Consider the following 19,211-nt stretch of genomic DNA (forward strand, 5'->3'; position numbering starts at 1 on the left):
AATCTGAACGAAGGCCATTGCCGTGACCAGGATTCGAACCTGGGTTACTACGGCCACAACGTAGGGTCCTAACCACTAGACGATCACGGCTACTGGAAGATGTGAAAATTGATATTTCAGAGGGTATTTAAAACAATTAGTTTTTCTGATAAACGTTCAGTGCTAAAACTGAGAAAAACCAATAGTACAAACACAGGTTTCCGTGGTGTAGTGGTTATCACATCCGCCTAACACGCGGAAGGCCCCCGGTTCGATCCCGGGCGGAAACAACATTATTTTTATTTCTCATGCGGCTTTATTTAGCCCTTCTAATCTCACCCATTAGGACGAATTCATCGTCATATTGCTGACTATCCAACGTTTCAACTGTTATTGCAGCCTTCTTAAGGGGAAATTTAATTGAGGTCTAAATCCAATGACCTACTGAGAATATTTAAGCAAAAAAAAATCCTTCTCCGTGACAATGACCTCAATCTGAACGAAGGCCATTGCCGTGACCAGGATTCGAACCTGGGTTACTACGGCCACAACGTAGGGTCCTAACCACTAGACGATCACGGCTACTGGAAGATGTGAAAATTGATATTTCAGAGGGTATTTAAAACAATTAGTTTTTCTGATAAACGTTCAGTGCTAAAACTGAGAAAAACCAATAGTACAAACACAGGTTTCCGTGGTGTAGTGGTTATCACATCCGCCTAACACGCGGAAGGCCCCCGGTTCGATCCCGGGCGGAAACAAAATTATTTTTATTTCTCATGCGGCTTTATTTAGCCCTTCTAATCTCACCCATTAGGACGAATTCATCGTCATATTGCTGACTATCCAACGTTTCAACTGTTATTGCAGCCTTCTTAAGGGGAAATTTAATTGAGGTCTAAATCCAATGACCTACTGAGAATATTTAAGCAAAAAAAAATCCTTCTCCGTGACAATGACCTCAATCTGAACGAAGGCCATTGCCGTGACCAGGATTCGAACCTGGGTTACTACGGCCACAACGTAGGGTCCTAACCACTAGACGATCACGGCTACTGGAAGATGTGAAAATTGATATTTCAGAGGGTATTTAAAACAATTAGTTTTTCTGATAAACGTTCAGTGCTAAAACTGAGAAAAACCAATAGTACAAACACAGGTTTCCGTGGTGTAGTGGTTATCACATCCGCCTAACACGCGGAAGGCCCCCGGTTCGATCCCGGGCGGAAACAAAATTATTTTTATTTCTCATGCGGCTTTATTTAGCCCTTCTAATCTCACCCATTAGGACGAATTCATCGTCATATTGCTGACTATCCAACGTTTCAACTGTTATTGCAGCCTTCTTAAGGGGAAATTTAATTGAGGTCTAAATCCAATGACCTACTGAGAATATTTAAGCAAAAAAAATCCTTCTCCGTGACAATGACCTCAATCTGAACGAAGGCCATTGCCGTGACCAGGATTCGAACCTGGGTTACTACGGCCACAACGTAGGGTCCTAACCACTAGACGATCACGGCTACTGGAAGATGTGAAAATTGAGATTTCAGAGCGTGTTTAAAACAATTAGTTTTTCTGATAACCATTCAGTGCAAAAACTGAGAAAAACCAATAGAACAAGCACAGGTTTCCGTGGTGTAGTGGTTATCACATCCGCCTAACACGCGGAAGGCCCCCGGTTCGATCCCGGGCGGAAACAAAATTATTTTTATTTCTCATGTGACTTAATTGGCCATCTAATCTCGCCCATTGGGACGAATTCAATCGTCATATTGCTGACTATCCAACGTTTCAACTGTTATTGCAGCCTTCTTAAGGGGAAATTTAATTGAGGTCTAAATCCAGTGACCTACTGAGAGTATTTAAGCAAAAAAAATCCTTCTCCGTGACAATGACCTCAATCTGAACGAAGGCCATTGCCGTGACCAGGATTCGAACCTGGGTTACTACGATCACGGCTACCAGGAGGTTATGAATCATTAATTTAAAATCCATCTTAAAAAAACAACCGCGAAATTCACCACCCCTATCCATCAACTGTAGCTATTTTATGCCGCCCCAGCAGTTATGGTTCCATTACATGGCTCAACACTCTACTGTCTGTTATTAACCCTGCTCCTTTTATCCGCACATTGCTCTCGTTTTCGTTCGTGCTTTTGGCTGATTCGATGTGGATACACGCCCCACCTGTTGCCATTGCTACGCCGTTACTCAACCTTGTTCACTCTCACTTTTCTCCAATAAAAACGCAACTGAGCTTTTGGGCAACAGTGCAACCAGTACCCGACCGGTCGCGTTGCCCAGCAAGTCCAACAGTTTCTTATACAAAAAACTCACTGTGCCCTCCAAGCTCGACAGATAGCAACAGATTTTCGTGGCTAAAAATAAAATTCCCTCCCCCCTCCCCCAACATTTGAAATCAACCAGAGCACATACATTTAGAGGCTAGGCATGGACCGGAGAGCGACAGAAAAAAAAACTCTGACAAGTGCCATAAGCTTCGGGCTGCCGGAGAAATGTACGCCGGGCGGAAAATTATTTTCTGGAACAACCTTGCTCATCCTTTATCCGGTCTCGGTTCACATTCGCCAATAAACTTCGTTTGATTAACACATCTAATTCACAGCCCGAGTGAAAACGTTGCGCTCGAATGTGACAAATTTGAGTTTAGACAGAATCTAACAAACTAAAAGTAACAGATTTGTGAGATCTCAGTTGTTGATTTCCTGAAAATCTAATTTCTGTCAAAACATAAATTCCACCAAATAAGAGTTTAGTCGGGTACTTCCCGAGGATAATTCGCAAGAAATTCTATTATAGCCGAGGGTCACGGTTCCTAGACTCCGTTTAGCCGAAAGCCAACTACTGCGAAGTGAGAAAATTCAATAAACTTTTAACTCCACAACCTTTCCAATCCAGGCCGGCAGGTCACTCTGGGAACCACACGCTCGTTTTTATTGGAACCACTACTGGGAACTGCATCCTTGCCGGAGGAGGAAAAGGAAAAACGTCTGTTTTGACAAATTATTCTATCAGCGAAGAGTCAGTTCACCGGAAACGAGATTGCGCCAAATAATAAATCATTCCCGTGGGTGAAGATAACGGAACACTTTCTTTCGCGGCGGATGGTGAGTAGGGAAAGGATTCCGGGCAGTTGAAAAATAAGTAGGATACGCTTGGCCGGATGCTATTTTCCGGGAGCTCTCAACCGTGACGTCGAACGTCACCAACAGAACCGAGAACGGGGAACATCACAAAAGAAAAAAATATCCAGTAAACAACAACTGGAAAATAGTCTACATTCTGCACCTTTGCGCTGCAACTCCGCAGTGGTGCATTTAGAATAAGGAACTAGTGAATAAGAGAGGAAATAATGTGACTTTCCGAGGCGGAAAAGATGCTTGACTTAGCATTGCCAGAAGCACACCGCCTCTCTATTCGTTGGGGTGATTAATTGCCAGGCGGAACTTGAAATCTGCAATCTCAGCACAGCAGAAGGACGATTAAAGTGATAAATGATCACAGGATAAACAAAAAAGGTGCTGCTTCCTCCGTGACAATGATCCAATGAACCATTGCCGTGACCAGGATTCGAACCTGGGTTACTACGGCCACAACGTAGGGTCCTAACCACTAGACGATCACGGCTACTGGAAGATGTGAAAATTGAGATTTCAGAGCGTGTTTAAAACAATTAGTTTTTCTGATAACCATTCAGTGCAAAAACTGAGAAAAACCAATAGAACAAACACAGGTTTCCGTGGTGTAGTGGTTATCACATCCGCCTAACACGCGGAAGGCCCCCGGTTCGATCCCGGGCGGAAACAACATTATTTTTATTTCTCATGCGGCTTTATTTAGCCCATCTAATCTCGCCCATTGGGACGAATTCAATCGTCATATTGCTGACTATCCAACGTTTCAACTGTTATTGCAGCCTTCTTAAGGGGAAATTTAATTGAGGTCTAAATCCAGTGACCTACTAAGGGTATTTAAGCAAAAAAAAATCCTTCTCCGTGACAATGACCTCAATCTGAACGAAGGCCATTGCCGTGACCAGGATTCGAACCTGGGTTACTACGGCCACAACGTAGGGTCCTAACCACTAGACGATCACGGCTACTGGAAGCTGTGACAATTGAGATTTCAGAGCGTATTTAAAACAATTAGTTTTTCTGATAAACATTCAGTGCCAAAACTGAGAAAAACCAATAGAACAAACACAGGTTTCCGTGGTGTAGTGGTTATCACATCCGCCTAACACGCGGAAGGCCCCCGGTTCGATCCCGGGCGGAAACAAAATTATTTTTATTTCTCATGTGACTTAATTGGCCATCTTATCTCGCCCATTGGGACGAATTCAATCGTCATATTGCTGACTATCCAACGTTTCAACTGTTATTGCAGCCTTCTTAAGGGGAAATTTAATTGAGGTCTAAATCCAGTGACCTACTGAGAGTATTTAAGCAAAAAAAATCCTTCTCCGTGACAATGACCTCAATCTGAACGAAGGCCATTGCCGTGACCAGGATTCGAACCTGGGTTACTACGGCCACAACGTAGGGTCCTAACCACTAGACGATCACGGCTACTGGAAGATGTGAAAATTGAGATTTCAGAGCGTGTTTAAAACAATTAGTTTTTCTGATAACCATTCAGTGCAAAAACTGAGAAAAACCAATAGAACAAGCACAGGTTTCCGTGGTGTAGTGGTTATCACATCCGCCTAACACGCGGAAGGCCCCCGGTTCGATCCCGGGCGGAAACAAAATTATTTTTATTTCTCATGTGACTTAATTGGCCATCTAATCTCGCCCATTGGGACGAATTCAATCGTCATATTGCTATCCAACGTTTCAGCTGTTATTGCAACCATCTTAAAGGGAAATTTAATTGAGGTCTAAATCCAATGACCTACTGAGAGTATTTAAGCAACAAAAAAAATCCTCCTCCGTGACAATGACCTCGCTGTGAATGAAGGCCATTGCCGTGACCAGGATTCGAACCTGGGTTACTACGGCCACAACGTAGGGTCCTAACCACTAGACGATCACGGCTACTAGAAGCTGTGAAAATTGAAAATTTCAAAACATATTTAAAACAATTAGTTTTTTCTGATAAATATTCAGAGCTAATAATGAGAATCATCAATAGAACAAACATAGGTTTCCGTGGTGTAGTGGTTATCACATCCGCCTAACACGCGGAAGGCCCCCGGTTCGATCCCGGGCGGAAACAAAATTAGTTTTATTTCGCATGCAGCTTTTTTAGCCAATCTCATCTTGACCCTTGGAACGAGTTCAATTGATATTTTGCTAACTATTCAACGTTTAGGCAGCCTTTTCCATGGACCTTATTGGCCGTACTTAAGCAAAAACAAATGCAATCACCTCGCTCTGAACGAAGGCCATTGCCGTGACCAGGTTCCGAAGCTGGGTTACTACGGCCACAACGTAGGGTCCTAACAAATTTAAGGTCTGTATCCCCAATAATCCGGACACTTCAAAACTTAAGTAAAACACAAATTTCGCAGTATATTTTAATTGTAGTTGATTATTTCAGATTCATAGGATATGATTTAAAAATTCACGAAGTCTAAACATACTTATTCGGTATTTGGATAAAATTTTCGAACTTTGCGCTTAACTCCATCCATTAGGGTTTGTACAGACTCCTCAGATACCGTGGTGGCCGTCTTAGTCCAAATTTGTTGGAAGTGTTTGATATCTTTGATTCCTTGTTTCTTTCCGCTTCATCAGAGCCCAATATCTCTCGATTGGACGTAACTCTTAACAATTTGGCGAATTTGTGGTTTTTGGTACAAAATTCACTTGCTTCGCACCACTCCATCACAGTTTTAGCATAATGGTATGATTCTGTTCAAATTCTGTTTGTCATTGCGATTTGGTTGTTGTTGTTGTTGTTCTTTATTAGCGACCGTTTAACCATTTGGTCATTCGGGTCGTTTTTGATAAATTACAGTTTAAAGCTTAAAAATTAGTATTTGAATTTATCACTTCTTAACCTATTTCCGGTTGCCTTCTTGGATCTGGTCATGGTCGGGTCTTCCTTAATTAAACGTTGAGGACTGGTACAGATTTGGCAGCTTTGAGTGCTGCTTTCTTCCATTGTTTCCTTAGTATGTTGATGATACCGATGATTAGCTGGATTGACACTATAACGAGGATAAGTGAGAGCTTCCAGTTGTGGTCTTCTAGGTATCCCGTGTGGACTTCTTGATTCTCGATTATGGTGACGTCCTGGTCACCGTTTTGGGTGGTATCTTTGCTATCTGCGTTTCCCATTGTATGAGTGCTGGATGTATGGTTGTACTGTAGTTGAACCGTGGATGATTTGAATATGACTGTTGCTTGATTGCCATTTGTCGGCTTTATAAGTATTGCATTTTGCTGACAGGTCTCTTTGGTGGTGAATTTTGTTGCGTTCTTTGTGTTGAATCGGCATAGGTTCGATGTTGATTGTGGTTGTTTATATTAGCGTATGGATTTTGCTATCCTTCAAGAACTGATTTGGTGACAGATATATGCTGCAGAGAGTCATTTTTCGAGGTAGGTTGATTTTTATAGCTATTGCTTCAAGACTTGTGTTAAGTTGAATTTTTGAGTATTTTATTCCATGTTTGATTGCAATAGCAACTCCACCTTGTCCTGAAGGACGGTGGCAGAATAAGGTATCGTAACCAGGAATTGAGTGTTCGTTTGACCTGTTTGTTCTTGTTTCTTGTAGACTGATTAGAGATGGCTTGTACTCATTAATCAATATCCGTAATTCTGCGTCTTGTTTTCTGACGCCATTACAATTCCATTGAATAATTTCGGTTGATTTTCGGTTTGCTGTTGGATCCATTCTAGTTGTTTTGATGACAATTATTGGGTTTAGGGTTGCATCTCATCATCGCGACCCTCTTGAGAGCTGACATTCGATTCTGAGTTAACGTACTCAACCGTTTCACATTCTTTCATCTTATCGTTACCTTTCTTTTTCCTTGGGGGAGATTCGATGGGATTGCCTTTGCTCCTGATGGTTTATATCCGTAGAGTTTCAGTGAGTTCTCCCGTTTGGAATAATTCTCTTTGAGAATTTCGAGCTCCTTTTCTGCCGTTTTTCTTTTTTGTTTTTCTTCTCTGTAGGCATTAACTGCCTGTTCAAACTGGTTTTGCATTTCCATGAGCTTATTTTCCATCTCCTTCATTTTTTGTTCGAACTGTTTCTGCAGATCTAACCTTAGTGCTTCCGCGTAGGATTTCTTTTCTTCATTTAATTGTTTGATCTTCTCATCAAATTGTTGTGTTAATGCACTTTTAATGGAATCTGAATCACGTATATTTTATTTTCGCTTTCCACTATTTTTCTAGCTTCCCAAAGTTATATTTCTGTCTACTTTCACTTTGGTGATAGCTACTTCTTTCTTGAATGCTGGGCACCCTTTGAAGAATGCTCCATGAGAATCACCACAGTTAACACATTTTTCTGCATTTTCACAGATTTCATGGAATGCCTCACCGCATTTGTTACTTTTTTTCACTGTTACAGTTTTTTCCGATATGCCCGAACTTATAGCACACGAAGCACCTCAAAGGGTTCGGATACCACGGTCTTGTTTCCAACAGAATGTACCCAATTTTTACTTCTTTACGTGGAACCGTACCCTTGACAGTGAGGACAAAAATTCTAGTGGGAGTTTTGTTCTCATCGCGTCCTTTCATAATCTGCCGAACTTCAGTTATTCCTGTTTTCGATAGGTCTTCGAGTAAGTCTTAGTCACTGTCAAACTTTATGTCCTGGCAAAAAACCACTACTTTGCACGAGTTAAGAGTTTTGTGCTCGCACACTTTGGTGGAAATTCCTTGAGTCAGCTTTTCGATTTTAGCCAGGTTTCTGGCCTGGCTTTCACTTTTAACGTGGACGAGAATTTTCCCGTCTTTCGTTTTTTTTTTGCGCTTGCTACTTCCCCGCAGTAAGCTGTAATTGTTTTATCGACGAGAATCGGAGAGACTCCGTGGAAGGATTTACCCTCCTCTCCCCTTTCCATAACTAAAATCTTTCCACCACCTCCACCAGAGGTTTCCCCCAGCCGGGGGAAACTAGAATTATTCATCTGTTAAATTTAAACCACTGCGTTAGGTGAACAAATTGCACACCGGGTTTATTGACACTCGCGATTTGATGACTTATCCCTTTGGCCGTTCGACCGCGCGTGTAATGTGACACCACTTGAGGGTATTTAATTGAACACAAGCGAATTAAAAACAGCGACTGTACTGAACCGTGGTCAAGCTAATACTGGGTTGTGACAGGTGAAGTGTGCATTGCGATTTGGTGTACTGTTTTTGCTTTATACGACTTCAGCCTCACACGCTTTTTTTGATTTTTGGACAAAACCAGGTGACATTCCTATTTTATAAGCCACCGTGTCTGAACAGAGAGATTCGGATTTTGTGTATTAATGTGGATACAGACCTTAAGTAAAAATATTGATTACTTTTCTCAAATTGAACGAAAAAGCTTAAAATCTTCTTGAAATCCCTACAATGAAACAACCTTTAACCACATGTTCTATGCCCGGAATTTAAACCATTTCAAATCTTCCAGAACCATTGTTACAAAAATCTTAGTCCAAGTTTCCACGCAGATGTTGAAAATGTATCAAAATGTATTAACAAAAAGTTTAGTAAACTCAGGATCTTTTAATTATGTTTTGGAGCCTACAATCTTACAAATTCGTCAAAGTTCCATTCATTTTAAAACTTGTCTAGTTTATATTCAGAAATACTTTTATGCCGAAATCCAACAAATCGTTATTGAAAAATGGTGACCTAAAATGGATCGCCAATAATTTGAGCATTAATAAATGCTCATTGAATTGTAAAATCTCTATTCTAGGGAACTCTGGGATTATTCTAAGAAGATTCTTGAGAAAAAGGGTTTTTACGTGAAATAATGGAGAAAATAAGACACAGAAAATACTTCAAGATCTGAGGATACTAAACATCTCTGAATGCGGATTCATGAGCTAAATATCACTGTAGTCTATAACTCTTATTTAAAATTTCCCTTATAACAGAAAACAATTATGATCCAGGATTGAAAAAAACTTAAAACTTGCAGACCTCAATTTAAAAATATACTGGCGTCGAGAATAAAATAGCAATATTTATTTATTGCAATCCGAAGTCATCGGAAGAAGGGTCTGTGCCTAGGGGCACGAACGGAAGCTTGACGTATGACCGCTAGTGAGTGGAACAAACCTGTTGAGCCTTAGTTCTTTTAATTGATCGATAATCTATTATCTTAACTCTTTCCGTTTTTGAATTGGTGGCCCTGATAATGGCCGGTTGTTTTTCGAATGGTGGCGCTGAGAAGGGCCGTTATTTGATTTTTTTTCTGGTGTCCTTTTGAACGTTTGGGACGGCTACCGTGTAGCTGATGAAAAATAGTGAGGGAGGGTACGGAACGAATTGGTACTAATCGCTGTTACCTTTTGGCGCTCCTTTTATTTTGGCACTATTTGCTGATATTGCTGTTCTATTTGCTTCAGTGGATGGCAAACTAACAAGAAATGCATAGACGTGCTACCAATTGACGTCTGCGGGAAGGTTTAGAGCTGGATGATTAAGGGATTACGCCACCCTAGGATTTTCAAAAAATCAATTTTTAAAAAGTACTCTGAAGTGTCAAGAATAAGGGACAATTGGTTCCATGTCGAACAAATTAAAATTCCGAAAGTTATAAGCGAAATTACAAAACTTTGCATTACGCACCTGAATCTGTACCTCAAACTTCAACCGCGTTTTTTTTTTCGATACAACATTTCTCTCCGCGGCTCACACGATAGCATCTGCAATTTTGACTCAATTTGATCTAGACTTTGACGATTGCATTCTCTGATTAATTATCTAGAGAAGTACATACGAACTTTTCAATTGATCAAAAAATGCAATTGTGGTAAACAATTTTAGAAACAAATTTCAGGCGAAAAAACTGATTTTTTGCAAAAACAAGTCCCATTTGCGTAAAATTCAAAAAAAAATTCATCTCCGTATGTACTTCTCTAGGTATTCTTATATAAAATAGGAAAAACCACTCGTTTTTGTTCTAGGTTCATATTTACGACGAAGAAAGTGTGGGCCGCGTAACACTCGCAGTGCTGCCAACTGCCACACATGGTTTCCCCTTATGAAAAAATACTGTAAGCACCCCTAATTATGTGTACTATAAGCCCATATAAATTAATTTAGTATGTGACTTTATTAAATAACAAAAAAAAAATAACGAAGTTGGTGCATTTTTCTGTATTCTAGGGTGGCGTAACCCCTTAACGCAAGTTTATTCTCTCACGGAGACTCAATGACCGAAAGCTGAAAGTGATTTTCCGAACACTGATATTGGCACTGATTGATGATTCTTTGCTGTTATTTCTCTCCATGGTTCAAACATATTTCAATTTCGAGAACCTGTTTTACCCACCATCTAGGGATCTTAAAAGAAATTCTATAGCGTAGAAATATAGGGGCCATTTGGGATTCAAGAGATTTACATGCTGGTACTTTCGGGATGGCGTGCTTACACTATTGCAAAGCGGTTGAAATTATGCAGGTGATCAATGTTGTAGTCAGCCTACCGGAACAACTGCAGTGGAACGTCCGAAAGATGGTGATGGTACTCAGACAGAGCTGGTAGCGCTGATGCGATACAATAGTAGTGACTTTAGTGACTAAAATTACGGAAATAGTGACCAAATAGTGACTTTTGAATAATAAATAAGTAACCAATAGTTACATTTATATGATGACTCAGAAACTCAAATAAAGCTTAATATTGAAATAAACTGTTTTTATCATGGAACATAAAATGACATTTCATGATTTCCTCTAATTATATCGAAACTCTCAAAGGAATCTCCTATTAAGAGCATTTGAAGTGCAATTTCTGGATTTTCCAAGATTTTTTCAAATGTTACTGTTAAATAGGGTTAAATAGATCATTACAACGACAGCATTTTTTTTATCGAAAATCTTAAATTTGATTCTGCCATTGAAATCTTTAAAATTTTGGTATAGCTTTGATAATTCGCTAAGAATATTTCATAAAAAAATTTCAGAATGATCTCAAGAACTTTTTTAGAATTATTCCACTCCTCTTAAACTTTGCAAGTTTAACAAAAATAATATTTCATTCTGGAAATTCTTTGCAAAACAATGGACAACATTTTTGGAAATAGATTAATTTCGTAGCTGGAGATGCTGAACGTGGACATTTTAATAAAGTATAGAGTTGATAGTTCCGTTGTACTACGGCAGTGTGAAAATTGTATATAGAAAGTAAAAAAGCGAGCTTCAAATAATTTTGAGGAAGGTACGAATCGAGTAGAGCATCCCTTTTACCAAACTCATCCGTTGATGAGGGATAGTGAGGGGTGTTTCACTCCGCTACACTGGCAAAAGGGATGATCGCCGATTTGCTCATGTACCTCCTATGTGCAGAAACAGTTCAATCAATTGTTTCACATTCAAATCGCCATCTGACGTAAGCATCTACCTGATTGCTATACCTGATTCGTTACTTCTTAAAAAAATGGCCTTTGCTCGCTTTCTACTTCTACTTTCTCTATATAGAATTTTCACACTACCTCAATACTACTCAACTCTATACTTTCATCTTCTCATCTATCGTATAAAATGTTCACTTTAAGTCTGATATTTGACGTTAAGCATCTCCAATTATTTAAATCGATAACTTCATGCATACATTAATAAATCATAATTAGTTAAAGCAGATTAGATTTGATTTTTAAATTATTCTTCCAGGATTTCCATGAAGGTTCTTCCAATAAATCCATTTAAAATTTAATTGAATTCTCCTTAGAATTTCCATGAAATTAACATCAAATTTCTGCTTAGAATAATCTTGAGCTTCTCCCCTGAATTATATTGGAAATTCAATTCGTATTCTTCTCAGAATTCCCATGGTATTTTATCAGAATTCTCAAAACAAAAATCCATCTCAGAATACCCTTGAAACTCTTCGAAGAGTTCCTTTGAAAATGAACCCTCAAAAGCCGATTCCATTGGAATTCTTCTCGGAACTTATTTCGAACTCTTTAAAGTTCTCTTGGTAGTATCCTTAGGAATCATCCCAGATTTCTTTTATAACTTCCTTAGTGCCAAGTACTCAATTTAAAAATGTTGTTGATATTTTTTCCGTTTCACTCTATTTTAGTTGTGAAAAAGTGACTTTAGTGACTATTTTTAGGGAAATAGTGACTTTAGTGACTTTTTGGTTTGAAAAGTGACTTTTTAGTGACTGACTTCAAAATAGTGACAAAGTCACTAAAAAGTGACCTGCTACCAGCCCTGCTCAGAGAGCCTCCGATGACCGCGTCCTTCAGGGTCCTACCAAATTTGTGTTGACCATCTCCGTCGCAAATGAAACTGCCTTTTTGGATCGAAGCGAACAAACTGGTGTACTTGGGTATCTCCAGAGACAGCGTGCTCAGTTGGCTTTCCTGGCAGCAGCATTACGCAGGTGATCATTGTAGTCAAACTCAGCTGTGTAACGTTCGAAGGATGTCGTTGCCGTTGGTAATGCTTCTCAATGCGATGTCCGCGTCCACTTTCTGCGTTTTTCAAATTAGTTTGATGACTGTCCCAACAGCTAATGGAATTGCAACTGATCACGTTCACTGAATGATAGTCTGTTTTATGCTTGCAGAATAGCTTATTAGGCCCCTCCCTTTTGGAGCATTTTTCGTCAGAGCGTTCCTAGTTGTAAGTATATGGCAACATTCACACCAGACCAGTGCTCCGACCAGCATTGAATTGGATTGTTGTGAAAGAACAACTAGCGCTACTTGACTGTTTTACACCAGCGCAAGTCGATTCCGACCGGATGACGCGTCATCGTCGTCTTCGTATTGGTGCGATGCGTGCTGTTCCACTCATATGTCCGACGCTTATCCGTCCGCTGCTCGAAAGTAAATGACGAAGAAAACGATTCGGCAAGCGTTTTTATTACTTCTGCTTTTCTCTTCCCTTCCATTCATTGCTGAAAAGGTGAGCGGTCAACCAAGCGGTGAGCTCGCTAATGTGAGCATGCGCAATGTGTCATGTGTTCGATTTGCGCTCTATCGTTACGTCCGTGTTTGGGATTTTTCGTTATATGTTTGAATTTTGATTTTTTTTAATGTCAAAAAATAAACTGCATCCTATCTTAAGCTAAAAAAAATATTGTGGACTTTGAAACAAATTTCAAGACTCTTAGACTAGACAAGATTTTTCTGTGACTTTGAAGAACTATCAAGAGAATGTTATTGAAAATTCCAAAGGAATTTTGAAAGCATTTCGGAATATTTTTTGGGATAACACCAAAGAGAGTTTTAAAAAGAACTCTAAGAGAGTCTTAACTTCAACTTCAAGGCAATTGTAAGAAGATTTCCAAGGCGATTGTAAGAAGATTTCCAAGGCAATTGTGAATAGAGCTCCTGGTGAATTTTACGGCGAGCTCGGAGTACAATTTTTGGTTATTCTGAGTTAAATTTCATGACGATTATGAAAAGGATTTCGGTCCCATTTCTAATGAATATTCCAAATCAATACTGAAAAGTATTTCTTGAGAGTTCTGATGACAATTTTAGGGAAACACCAAGGGTATATAATTCTGAGGATAATTTCCAAATAACTGTAGGGATACTTCCAAGGTAATTCTAAAAATAATTTCAAATATATTCAGAAGTTCCAATGGAATGCTGAGCTGAACGCATTTAAAAAAAAAAATTGAAAAAATTTCGAGAAGAATATAGAAAATTCTGAGCAGAATTTTAAACTTTCTGCGGTGAATTTCATGAAAATTATATAAAGATAATCTAATTTTAAATATTGATGTATGTATGTAAGGAAGCCACCATCCCTCCAAAGATCTTGTCATGTATGCAGCTCCACTTAATAGCAAGATCAATTTGAGCTACCGATCTGAATTCACAATATCGCTGTATGAAGGGCCAAAAACGGAGGTGCGGACCAGTAAGCAGAGACAATTACACGAAATCCACGGGAATTTAAGAATCTCCTTCCAACGATACGATCCAACACATCGAATAACACAATTCGCAATACTTATTAAGCTTCCTATAGGATGGTTTGTAACGAAGGGCGCGTCAATCTCACTGAAACTGTTGAAGTAGAATTCACACCACCACAATCGAATCGGTAGGATAAAGATAATGATAGTGTTTATTCCCTCCTATACTCCGGTTGTCATACCACTCTATCGTCCAGTTCCAGGTCAAATGATACCATGATGCTCCTTCCCAATCCAGTATTTATTAATATAATGAAAGTTTATGTAATGGAGAAATGAAATATAACAGAACAATAAATATGAAATAATGAGAATAAATGTATATAGATAAAATAGTTGATATTCTGCAATGAAAATAATAATTATTTTACATATAATAAGATGCAGCTCTATGTACTGAAATTGCAAGGTTATATTAAGGAAATATATATGTTTATCTCTACTTACTAATAATGTAAGGATGCAAATAAAATGGGATCAAGAGAAAAATAAAGGAATGATTTCACCCGATATGTTGCGAAGGAATCCATGACATCACGATGATTTCGGAGAGCTCCAATAGATATGCTGCCGCTACTTCTTCAGCCGGTGTAAAAAACAGCACTCTCGCCTTTCGGTTCTCACACAGCAGCGCAAACCCCATCAACCACGAAACACACTCTAGCTGCTCCAACTAAAGGGATCTCAGCAGAGAAAAAAAGGACTGCATCCACATTCCATTCCCAATCACTTGCAACGCCAGCTCCTCACCGGCCGAATCAAATCGCGACCAAAACCGAAATCAGAACCAAAAACTCCAGCCACCGAAAACCCCCGCGATTAATAGCGCCCACGGCACACTTCGATTTCATTTGTGAAACACAACCTCAACGCACAAACACGACGATGACAACATTCGTCCGGGAGGCGGAACGCCAGCACGCACAAACAAAGGGAAGACAAAATGCACACACAGAACAACACGGCACGAGCTGAACTGCTACCGTTGAAAACCAAACGCGAACTGATGAAGACAATCTAATTTTAAATATAATAATGAAAAGAAGCTTCAGTTTCTTGAATGAATCATTGGAAAATCGAAGTTTTTGGATGAATTTCATGATTTTTGTAGGAAGTGTTCTGCATAGTATTTCTGAACTGACGTAAAGAAATGTTCAAGGGAGTCTCAGAGACAGGGTGGCAACTGAATATTACTTTTAAAATTCCATGTGTTTTTCCGGGTTTCTTGGGCAATAATTAAAAAAAAAATCCGGTTTTACAAATCACGTTTTTAGAAAACAATTGATTTTTTTTATAATAAATTTTAATGCTTCTATCAACTTAATTCACGAATTTTCAATAATAAGAATTTCTGTCGGATGTGGCCAGCAAAATTTACAACCAAAGGGATCTTATTATAATTTTGATAACATGATTTTAAAATTAGTTTTTTTTTTTAACGGTGGTCTATTATGCTTGAGAAACAACTGCAATATATGAAGCAAAAGTTGATAAATCTGTTTAAATTATTTTTTTCCGATTATTGTGTGGCATTTTGAATGTTCCCTAAATTCTAGTTCAGTTAAGCCAATTTTAAAGTTTTAAAATTTAAATAAATTGTAGTTATAATGAGAGTGTTTACGAACCACTTTGTACTTTAGTAGAATGAAAAAAAAAAAATGTTATTACTTTCACTGTTTCTATGACAGTTTTTTGTGAATTCAATTGCTTTATCGGAAAGAGCATTTTATCAATTTTTGAGTGAATCAATTAAAGAAAAAAATCATTCATTCAAGCGAGCAGTAGGCTGTTAAAAAAAAATCAACAAGTGTTAATTCTACCAAGCAGATGATTGCACAAAATACATAGCAAAAAAGGTAATCTTGCATTTAATTCCACTTAAATAATTTTGATATTCATGACAGATACGTATTTCGACTACAATGTGCAGTCTTCATCAGTGCCATTTTCAGTGGACAAACACAAGTTTCCGTGGTGTAGTGGTTATCACATCCGCCTAACACGCGGAAGGCCCCCGGTTCGATCCCGGGCGGAAACAAAATTATTTTTATTTCTTATGCGGTTTTATTTAGCCCATCTTTAGACGAATTCAATCGACATATTGCTGACTGTTATTGCAGCCTTTTTAAGGGGAAATTGAATTGAGCATTAAGCGTATATGAAAAATCTTATTGCCGTTTTAAAGCTCTCTAAATCAAGTGACCTACTGAGAGTATTTCATTTCATTTCATTTCATTCTCATTTTGTAGTATAGAAGGGGGTCAAGGGCCAGGTCTCTGGTGTGTTTAGGCACCATCCATGCTATACCAGTAGACAGGGGGTTGGCATCACAGCATATTTACCAGCAGGTTAAATAAGTTCTGTGTAATTCACGAAAGTGCAACAGAGCGAGCAGCAGAGATGCCAGATCTACGGAAATCTCCGTAGATCTACGGATTTTACAAATTTTTGCGGTAATACGGAAAATCTACGGAATTCGGTACAGTTTCTACGGATTTTTTCTTCAGTATACGTCTGCCTTCAGAATCGAATTTTACAATCTAGATTATAATCTGATTCTGAAGGGAAAGAAGCATAAAGTAAAATACAACCGTTTTCTTGCTCAAGTATCCGCTTTTTGATAGAATTGGCGTTGACGACGATTCTGTATCTCTTCTCTCCTATGAAATATCCCGTAAGCAAACGTCAGGCTGTGCGTGAAACTCTTCACTCCGGAGAAAGTTCCCATAATATACTGTAAATCTTTGCTTGAAGAGAAAAATTTTCGACGGTGCCGTGTGAAGGCGAATAAAAGTCGTGTCGGTCGACCGTAGTCGACACATTTTCTAAGATAATCGACTGCCTTTGCTTCCGACACTTGCAAAACAAGCTTTCATATAACAGTGGGTACCAATGTTATACGATAGGCTCTGTCATACGACACTGTCACCGAAGGCCGTAGCGAATGTATGTATTTGAGTTTTTCTCATAATAAGAGCTGTTGATGTGTGCTTGTGTGAATTCTGAAAATAGCAAGCAACGATGTCCTAGTAATAACATTTCTGATCAGATGAACCATTGAAACTAAATTGAGGAATTAGAACGAAATCACATGTGTCATATTATAGTTATTTGATAATTTTCTTTTTGCTCGAATGTTGTTCTACTGTTCGCGTTGTGTAAGAGAGACGCCGCTCTCTTCTCCGTCAGCTCGATGATGATCAGGCCTTCAACGTGTTCATCAAAAAGCACGTAATCCATAAGTCGTCGTACTTGTCCGGCTTTATAAAGGAAACTACGGTTAAAACGTGGCTTTCTTATTTGATTACGACACCACTGTATCACCGCTACGGGATCACAATTGATCAGATCGCCATAGATGGTCTTGAAACCCCTGCAGTGGATCCTCAATTTGAGCTGCAAACCATTGCCGTGGATAATGAGACAGAATTGCTCCTTGGGCAACAGGAAACGCTCCTTTGGAATAAGGACAAACGCCTGGAGATCACTCCCACGCAAAACAGGGTTCATCTGTCATTAATCAAGCCAGGGATTCGGATGACATATTTCATGATGGCATCCAGTAAAACTCGTCGTCAAGACAGGCGTGTGGGCAAACCACAACATTTGTTGTATATGACAATGAAAGTTCTACGCCTTAAGCAAACCCCACACGCATCAATATATTGACGCGAAGGAGAATTATTGACAATCATATTGATGATGTGAATTCAGAAATATTGTTAATCTCGATGTATTGACGTCAATATAGAATGTATTGACGTCAATATAGAATGTATTGACGTCAATATAGAATGTATTGACAATACGATTATTGTCAATAAAAGCAATCGTGTAGGGTTCACTTTAGAGTTTCCGAAGGCTTGCAATACACTTTTAAGTGCACGGGGACAAGCAGTACATTGAGCGAAATCTATCCTTCCTCAAATCAATACCGAATTCACTACAGTATTGGTAACAAAGGAAGATAAATTTGTTCACCATGATGCGACAATTGGGAAAGCCTACGATGCTCCACTCACTTAGTGCAAATGCGATGAAGTGGTCTCATTTGTTGAATCTCCTACATTGTCAGAAGGACGCAATGGCAATGACTTAACAGATCCTATCCAGGAATTGACTGCACTACAAAGAACAACTCTGATCAATGATGATCCAATCACGTGCTGTGTGTACAAGCTGGTTCATACGATTGAGTTTTAAGCACCGTGGAAGTCCTCACGCGCACATCTTGCTATGGCTGAACATTTATCCCAGGGAAGCAATCAGTGAAAGTATGCCAAAAACTACAGGTGCAACAGTATCATGGTATTCATGCCTGTACTACCATCGGCCCTTTTCAGGGCCACCAAGATTTTCTAAAAGAGTTAAATTTCTGAACATGTCCCAACTAAAATTCATATCAAAAGCTTCTTTTCAGGGCAATCATAGTCATACTAAAAAGTATAAACAGAGAGAACCCCGCTCAAATTCCTATTCCTACACAAAACACAAGTCCTGCTGCAGTTAACAAATAACATTTATTATATAAGACCACGTAGTCCGATGTCACCATTGCGTACAACCCCAGAGGGCTGTCCCTAGTAATTTTTCAAAAGTTCATTCATCGATTTTTCATTTAACGTAAAATATCACCATAGAACTAAAAAAATATCACCTTCGACTAAAAAAAATCCGTAAAAATCCGTAGATTTGAATAAGTCTACGGAATTGCATAGAAAACAATCTGGCATCTCTGGCGAGCAGCAGTAACGCCACCGCTGGGGTACCATTTCGACAAATCACCCAAATCGCCATTCGTGAATTAGCTGCCACAGGGGAAAAGTCGGTGGGGGGGGGGGGGGTTGATGATGCCGAAACATAAATAGCTGAAACTTAAATTGGCTAGTTCAAATACATGATTTATACAATAAAGTTAGTAAGAAACTACCTATTTGTGTACATTTGTGACTTTGTACATTACAATGATGTTGTTGGTATTCTTTAGGGTACACCGACCACCAGCATCCTTGGTTCTTCACAGTCTCTATCGGTTCTTCGGCATCTTTCGATCAACCTTGACACCTTTCTTCAAAGTAGGTTGTTCTAGAATAGAAATATATAAGCAAAATCGCCACCCAGCCATAAATTCC

General features: G+C 39.1%; 1 protein-coding gene, 12 non-coding genes and 1 pseudogene across 15 annotated transcripts in view; 9 read left to right on the forward strand and 5 right to left on the reverse strand.

Moving 5' to 3' along the window:
* rl (Mitogen-activated protein kinase rl) overlaps positions 1–19,211 on the reverse strand; it is a 325,879-nt gene that overhangs the window by 224,233 nt on the left and 82,435 nt on the right. The gene's annotated exons all lie outside the window — the stretch shown is intronic.
* On the reverse strand, positions 19–90 carry TRNAH-GUG (transfer RNA histidin (anticodon GUG)). The gene has a single exon. It is a non-coding gene; the product is annotated as a tRNA-His (tRNA).
* On the forward strand, positions 197–269 carry TRNAV-AAC (transfer RNA valine (anticodon AAC)). Its single transcript has one exon. It is a non-coding gene; the product is annotated as a tRNA-Val (tRNA).
* TRNAH-GUG (transfer RNA histidin (anticodon GUG)) lies at positions 490–561 on the reverse strand. Its single transcript has one exon. It is a non-coding gene; the product is annotated as a tRNA-His (tRNA).
* On the forward strand, positions 668–740 carry TRNAV-AAC (transfer RNA valine (anticodon AAC)). Its single transcript has one exon. It is a non-coding gene; the product is annotated as a tRNA-Val (tRNA).
* On the reverse strand, positions 961–1,032 carry TRNAH-GUG (transfer RNA histidin (anticodon GUG)). Its single transcript has one exon. It is a non-coding gene; the product is annotated as a tRNA-His (tRNA).
* Positions 1,139–1,211, forward strand: TRNAV-AAC (transfer RNA valine (anticodon AAC)). Its single transcript has one exon. It is a non-coding gene; the product is annotated as a tRNA-Val (tRNA).
* Positions 1,609–1,681, forward strand: TRNAV-AAC (transfer RNA valine (anticodon AAC)). Its single transcript has one exon. It is a non-coding gene; the product is annotated as a tRNA-Val (tRNA).
* On the forward strand, positions 3,737–3,809 carry TRNAV-AAC (transfer RNA valine (anticodon AAC)). Its single transcript has one exon. It is a non-coding gene; the product is annotated as a tRNA-Val (tRNA).
* TRNAV-AAC (transfer RNA valine (anticodon AAC)) lies at positions 4,209–4,281 on the forward strand. Its single transcript has one exon. It is a non-coding gene; the product is annotated as a tRNA-Val (tRNA).
* Positions 4,678–4,750, forward strand: TRNAV-AAC (transfer RNA valine (anticodon AAC)). The gene has a single exon. It is a non-coding gene; the product is annotated as a tRNA-Val (tRNA).
* TRNAV-AAC (transfer RNA valine (anticodon AAC)) lies at positions 5,148–5,220 on the forward strand. The gene has a single exon. It is a non-coding gene; the product is annotated as a tRNA-Val (tRNA).
* Positions 6,879–8,158, reverse strand: LOC135697921 (uncharacterized; annotated as a pseudogene).
* TRNAV-AAC (transfer RNA valine (anticodon AAC)) lies at positions 16,045–16,117 on the forward strand. Its single transcript has one exon. It is a non-coding gene; the product is annotated as a tRNA-Val (tRNA).

The sequence above is a fragment of the Ochlerotatus camptorhynchus genome, unplaced genomic scaffold (assembly GCF_037179485.1).
Source record: "Ochlerotatus camptorhynchus isolate MF236.1 unplaced genomic scaffold, CSIRO-AGI_Acam_v1.1 ptg000080l, whole genome shotgun sequence".
In the NCBI taxonomy this organism is placed as follows: Eukaryota; Metazoa; Arthropoda; class Insecta; order Diptera; family Culicidae; genus Ochlerotatus; species Ochlerotatus camptorhynchus.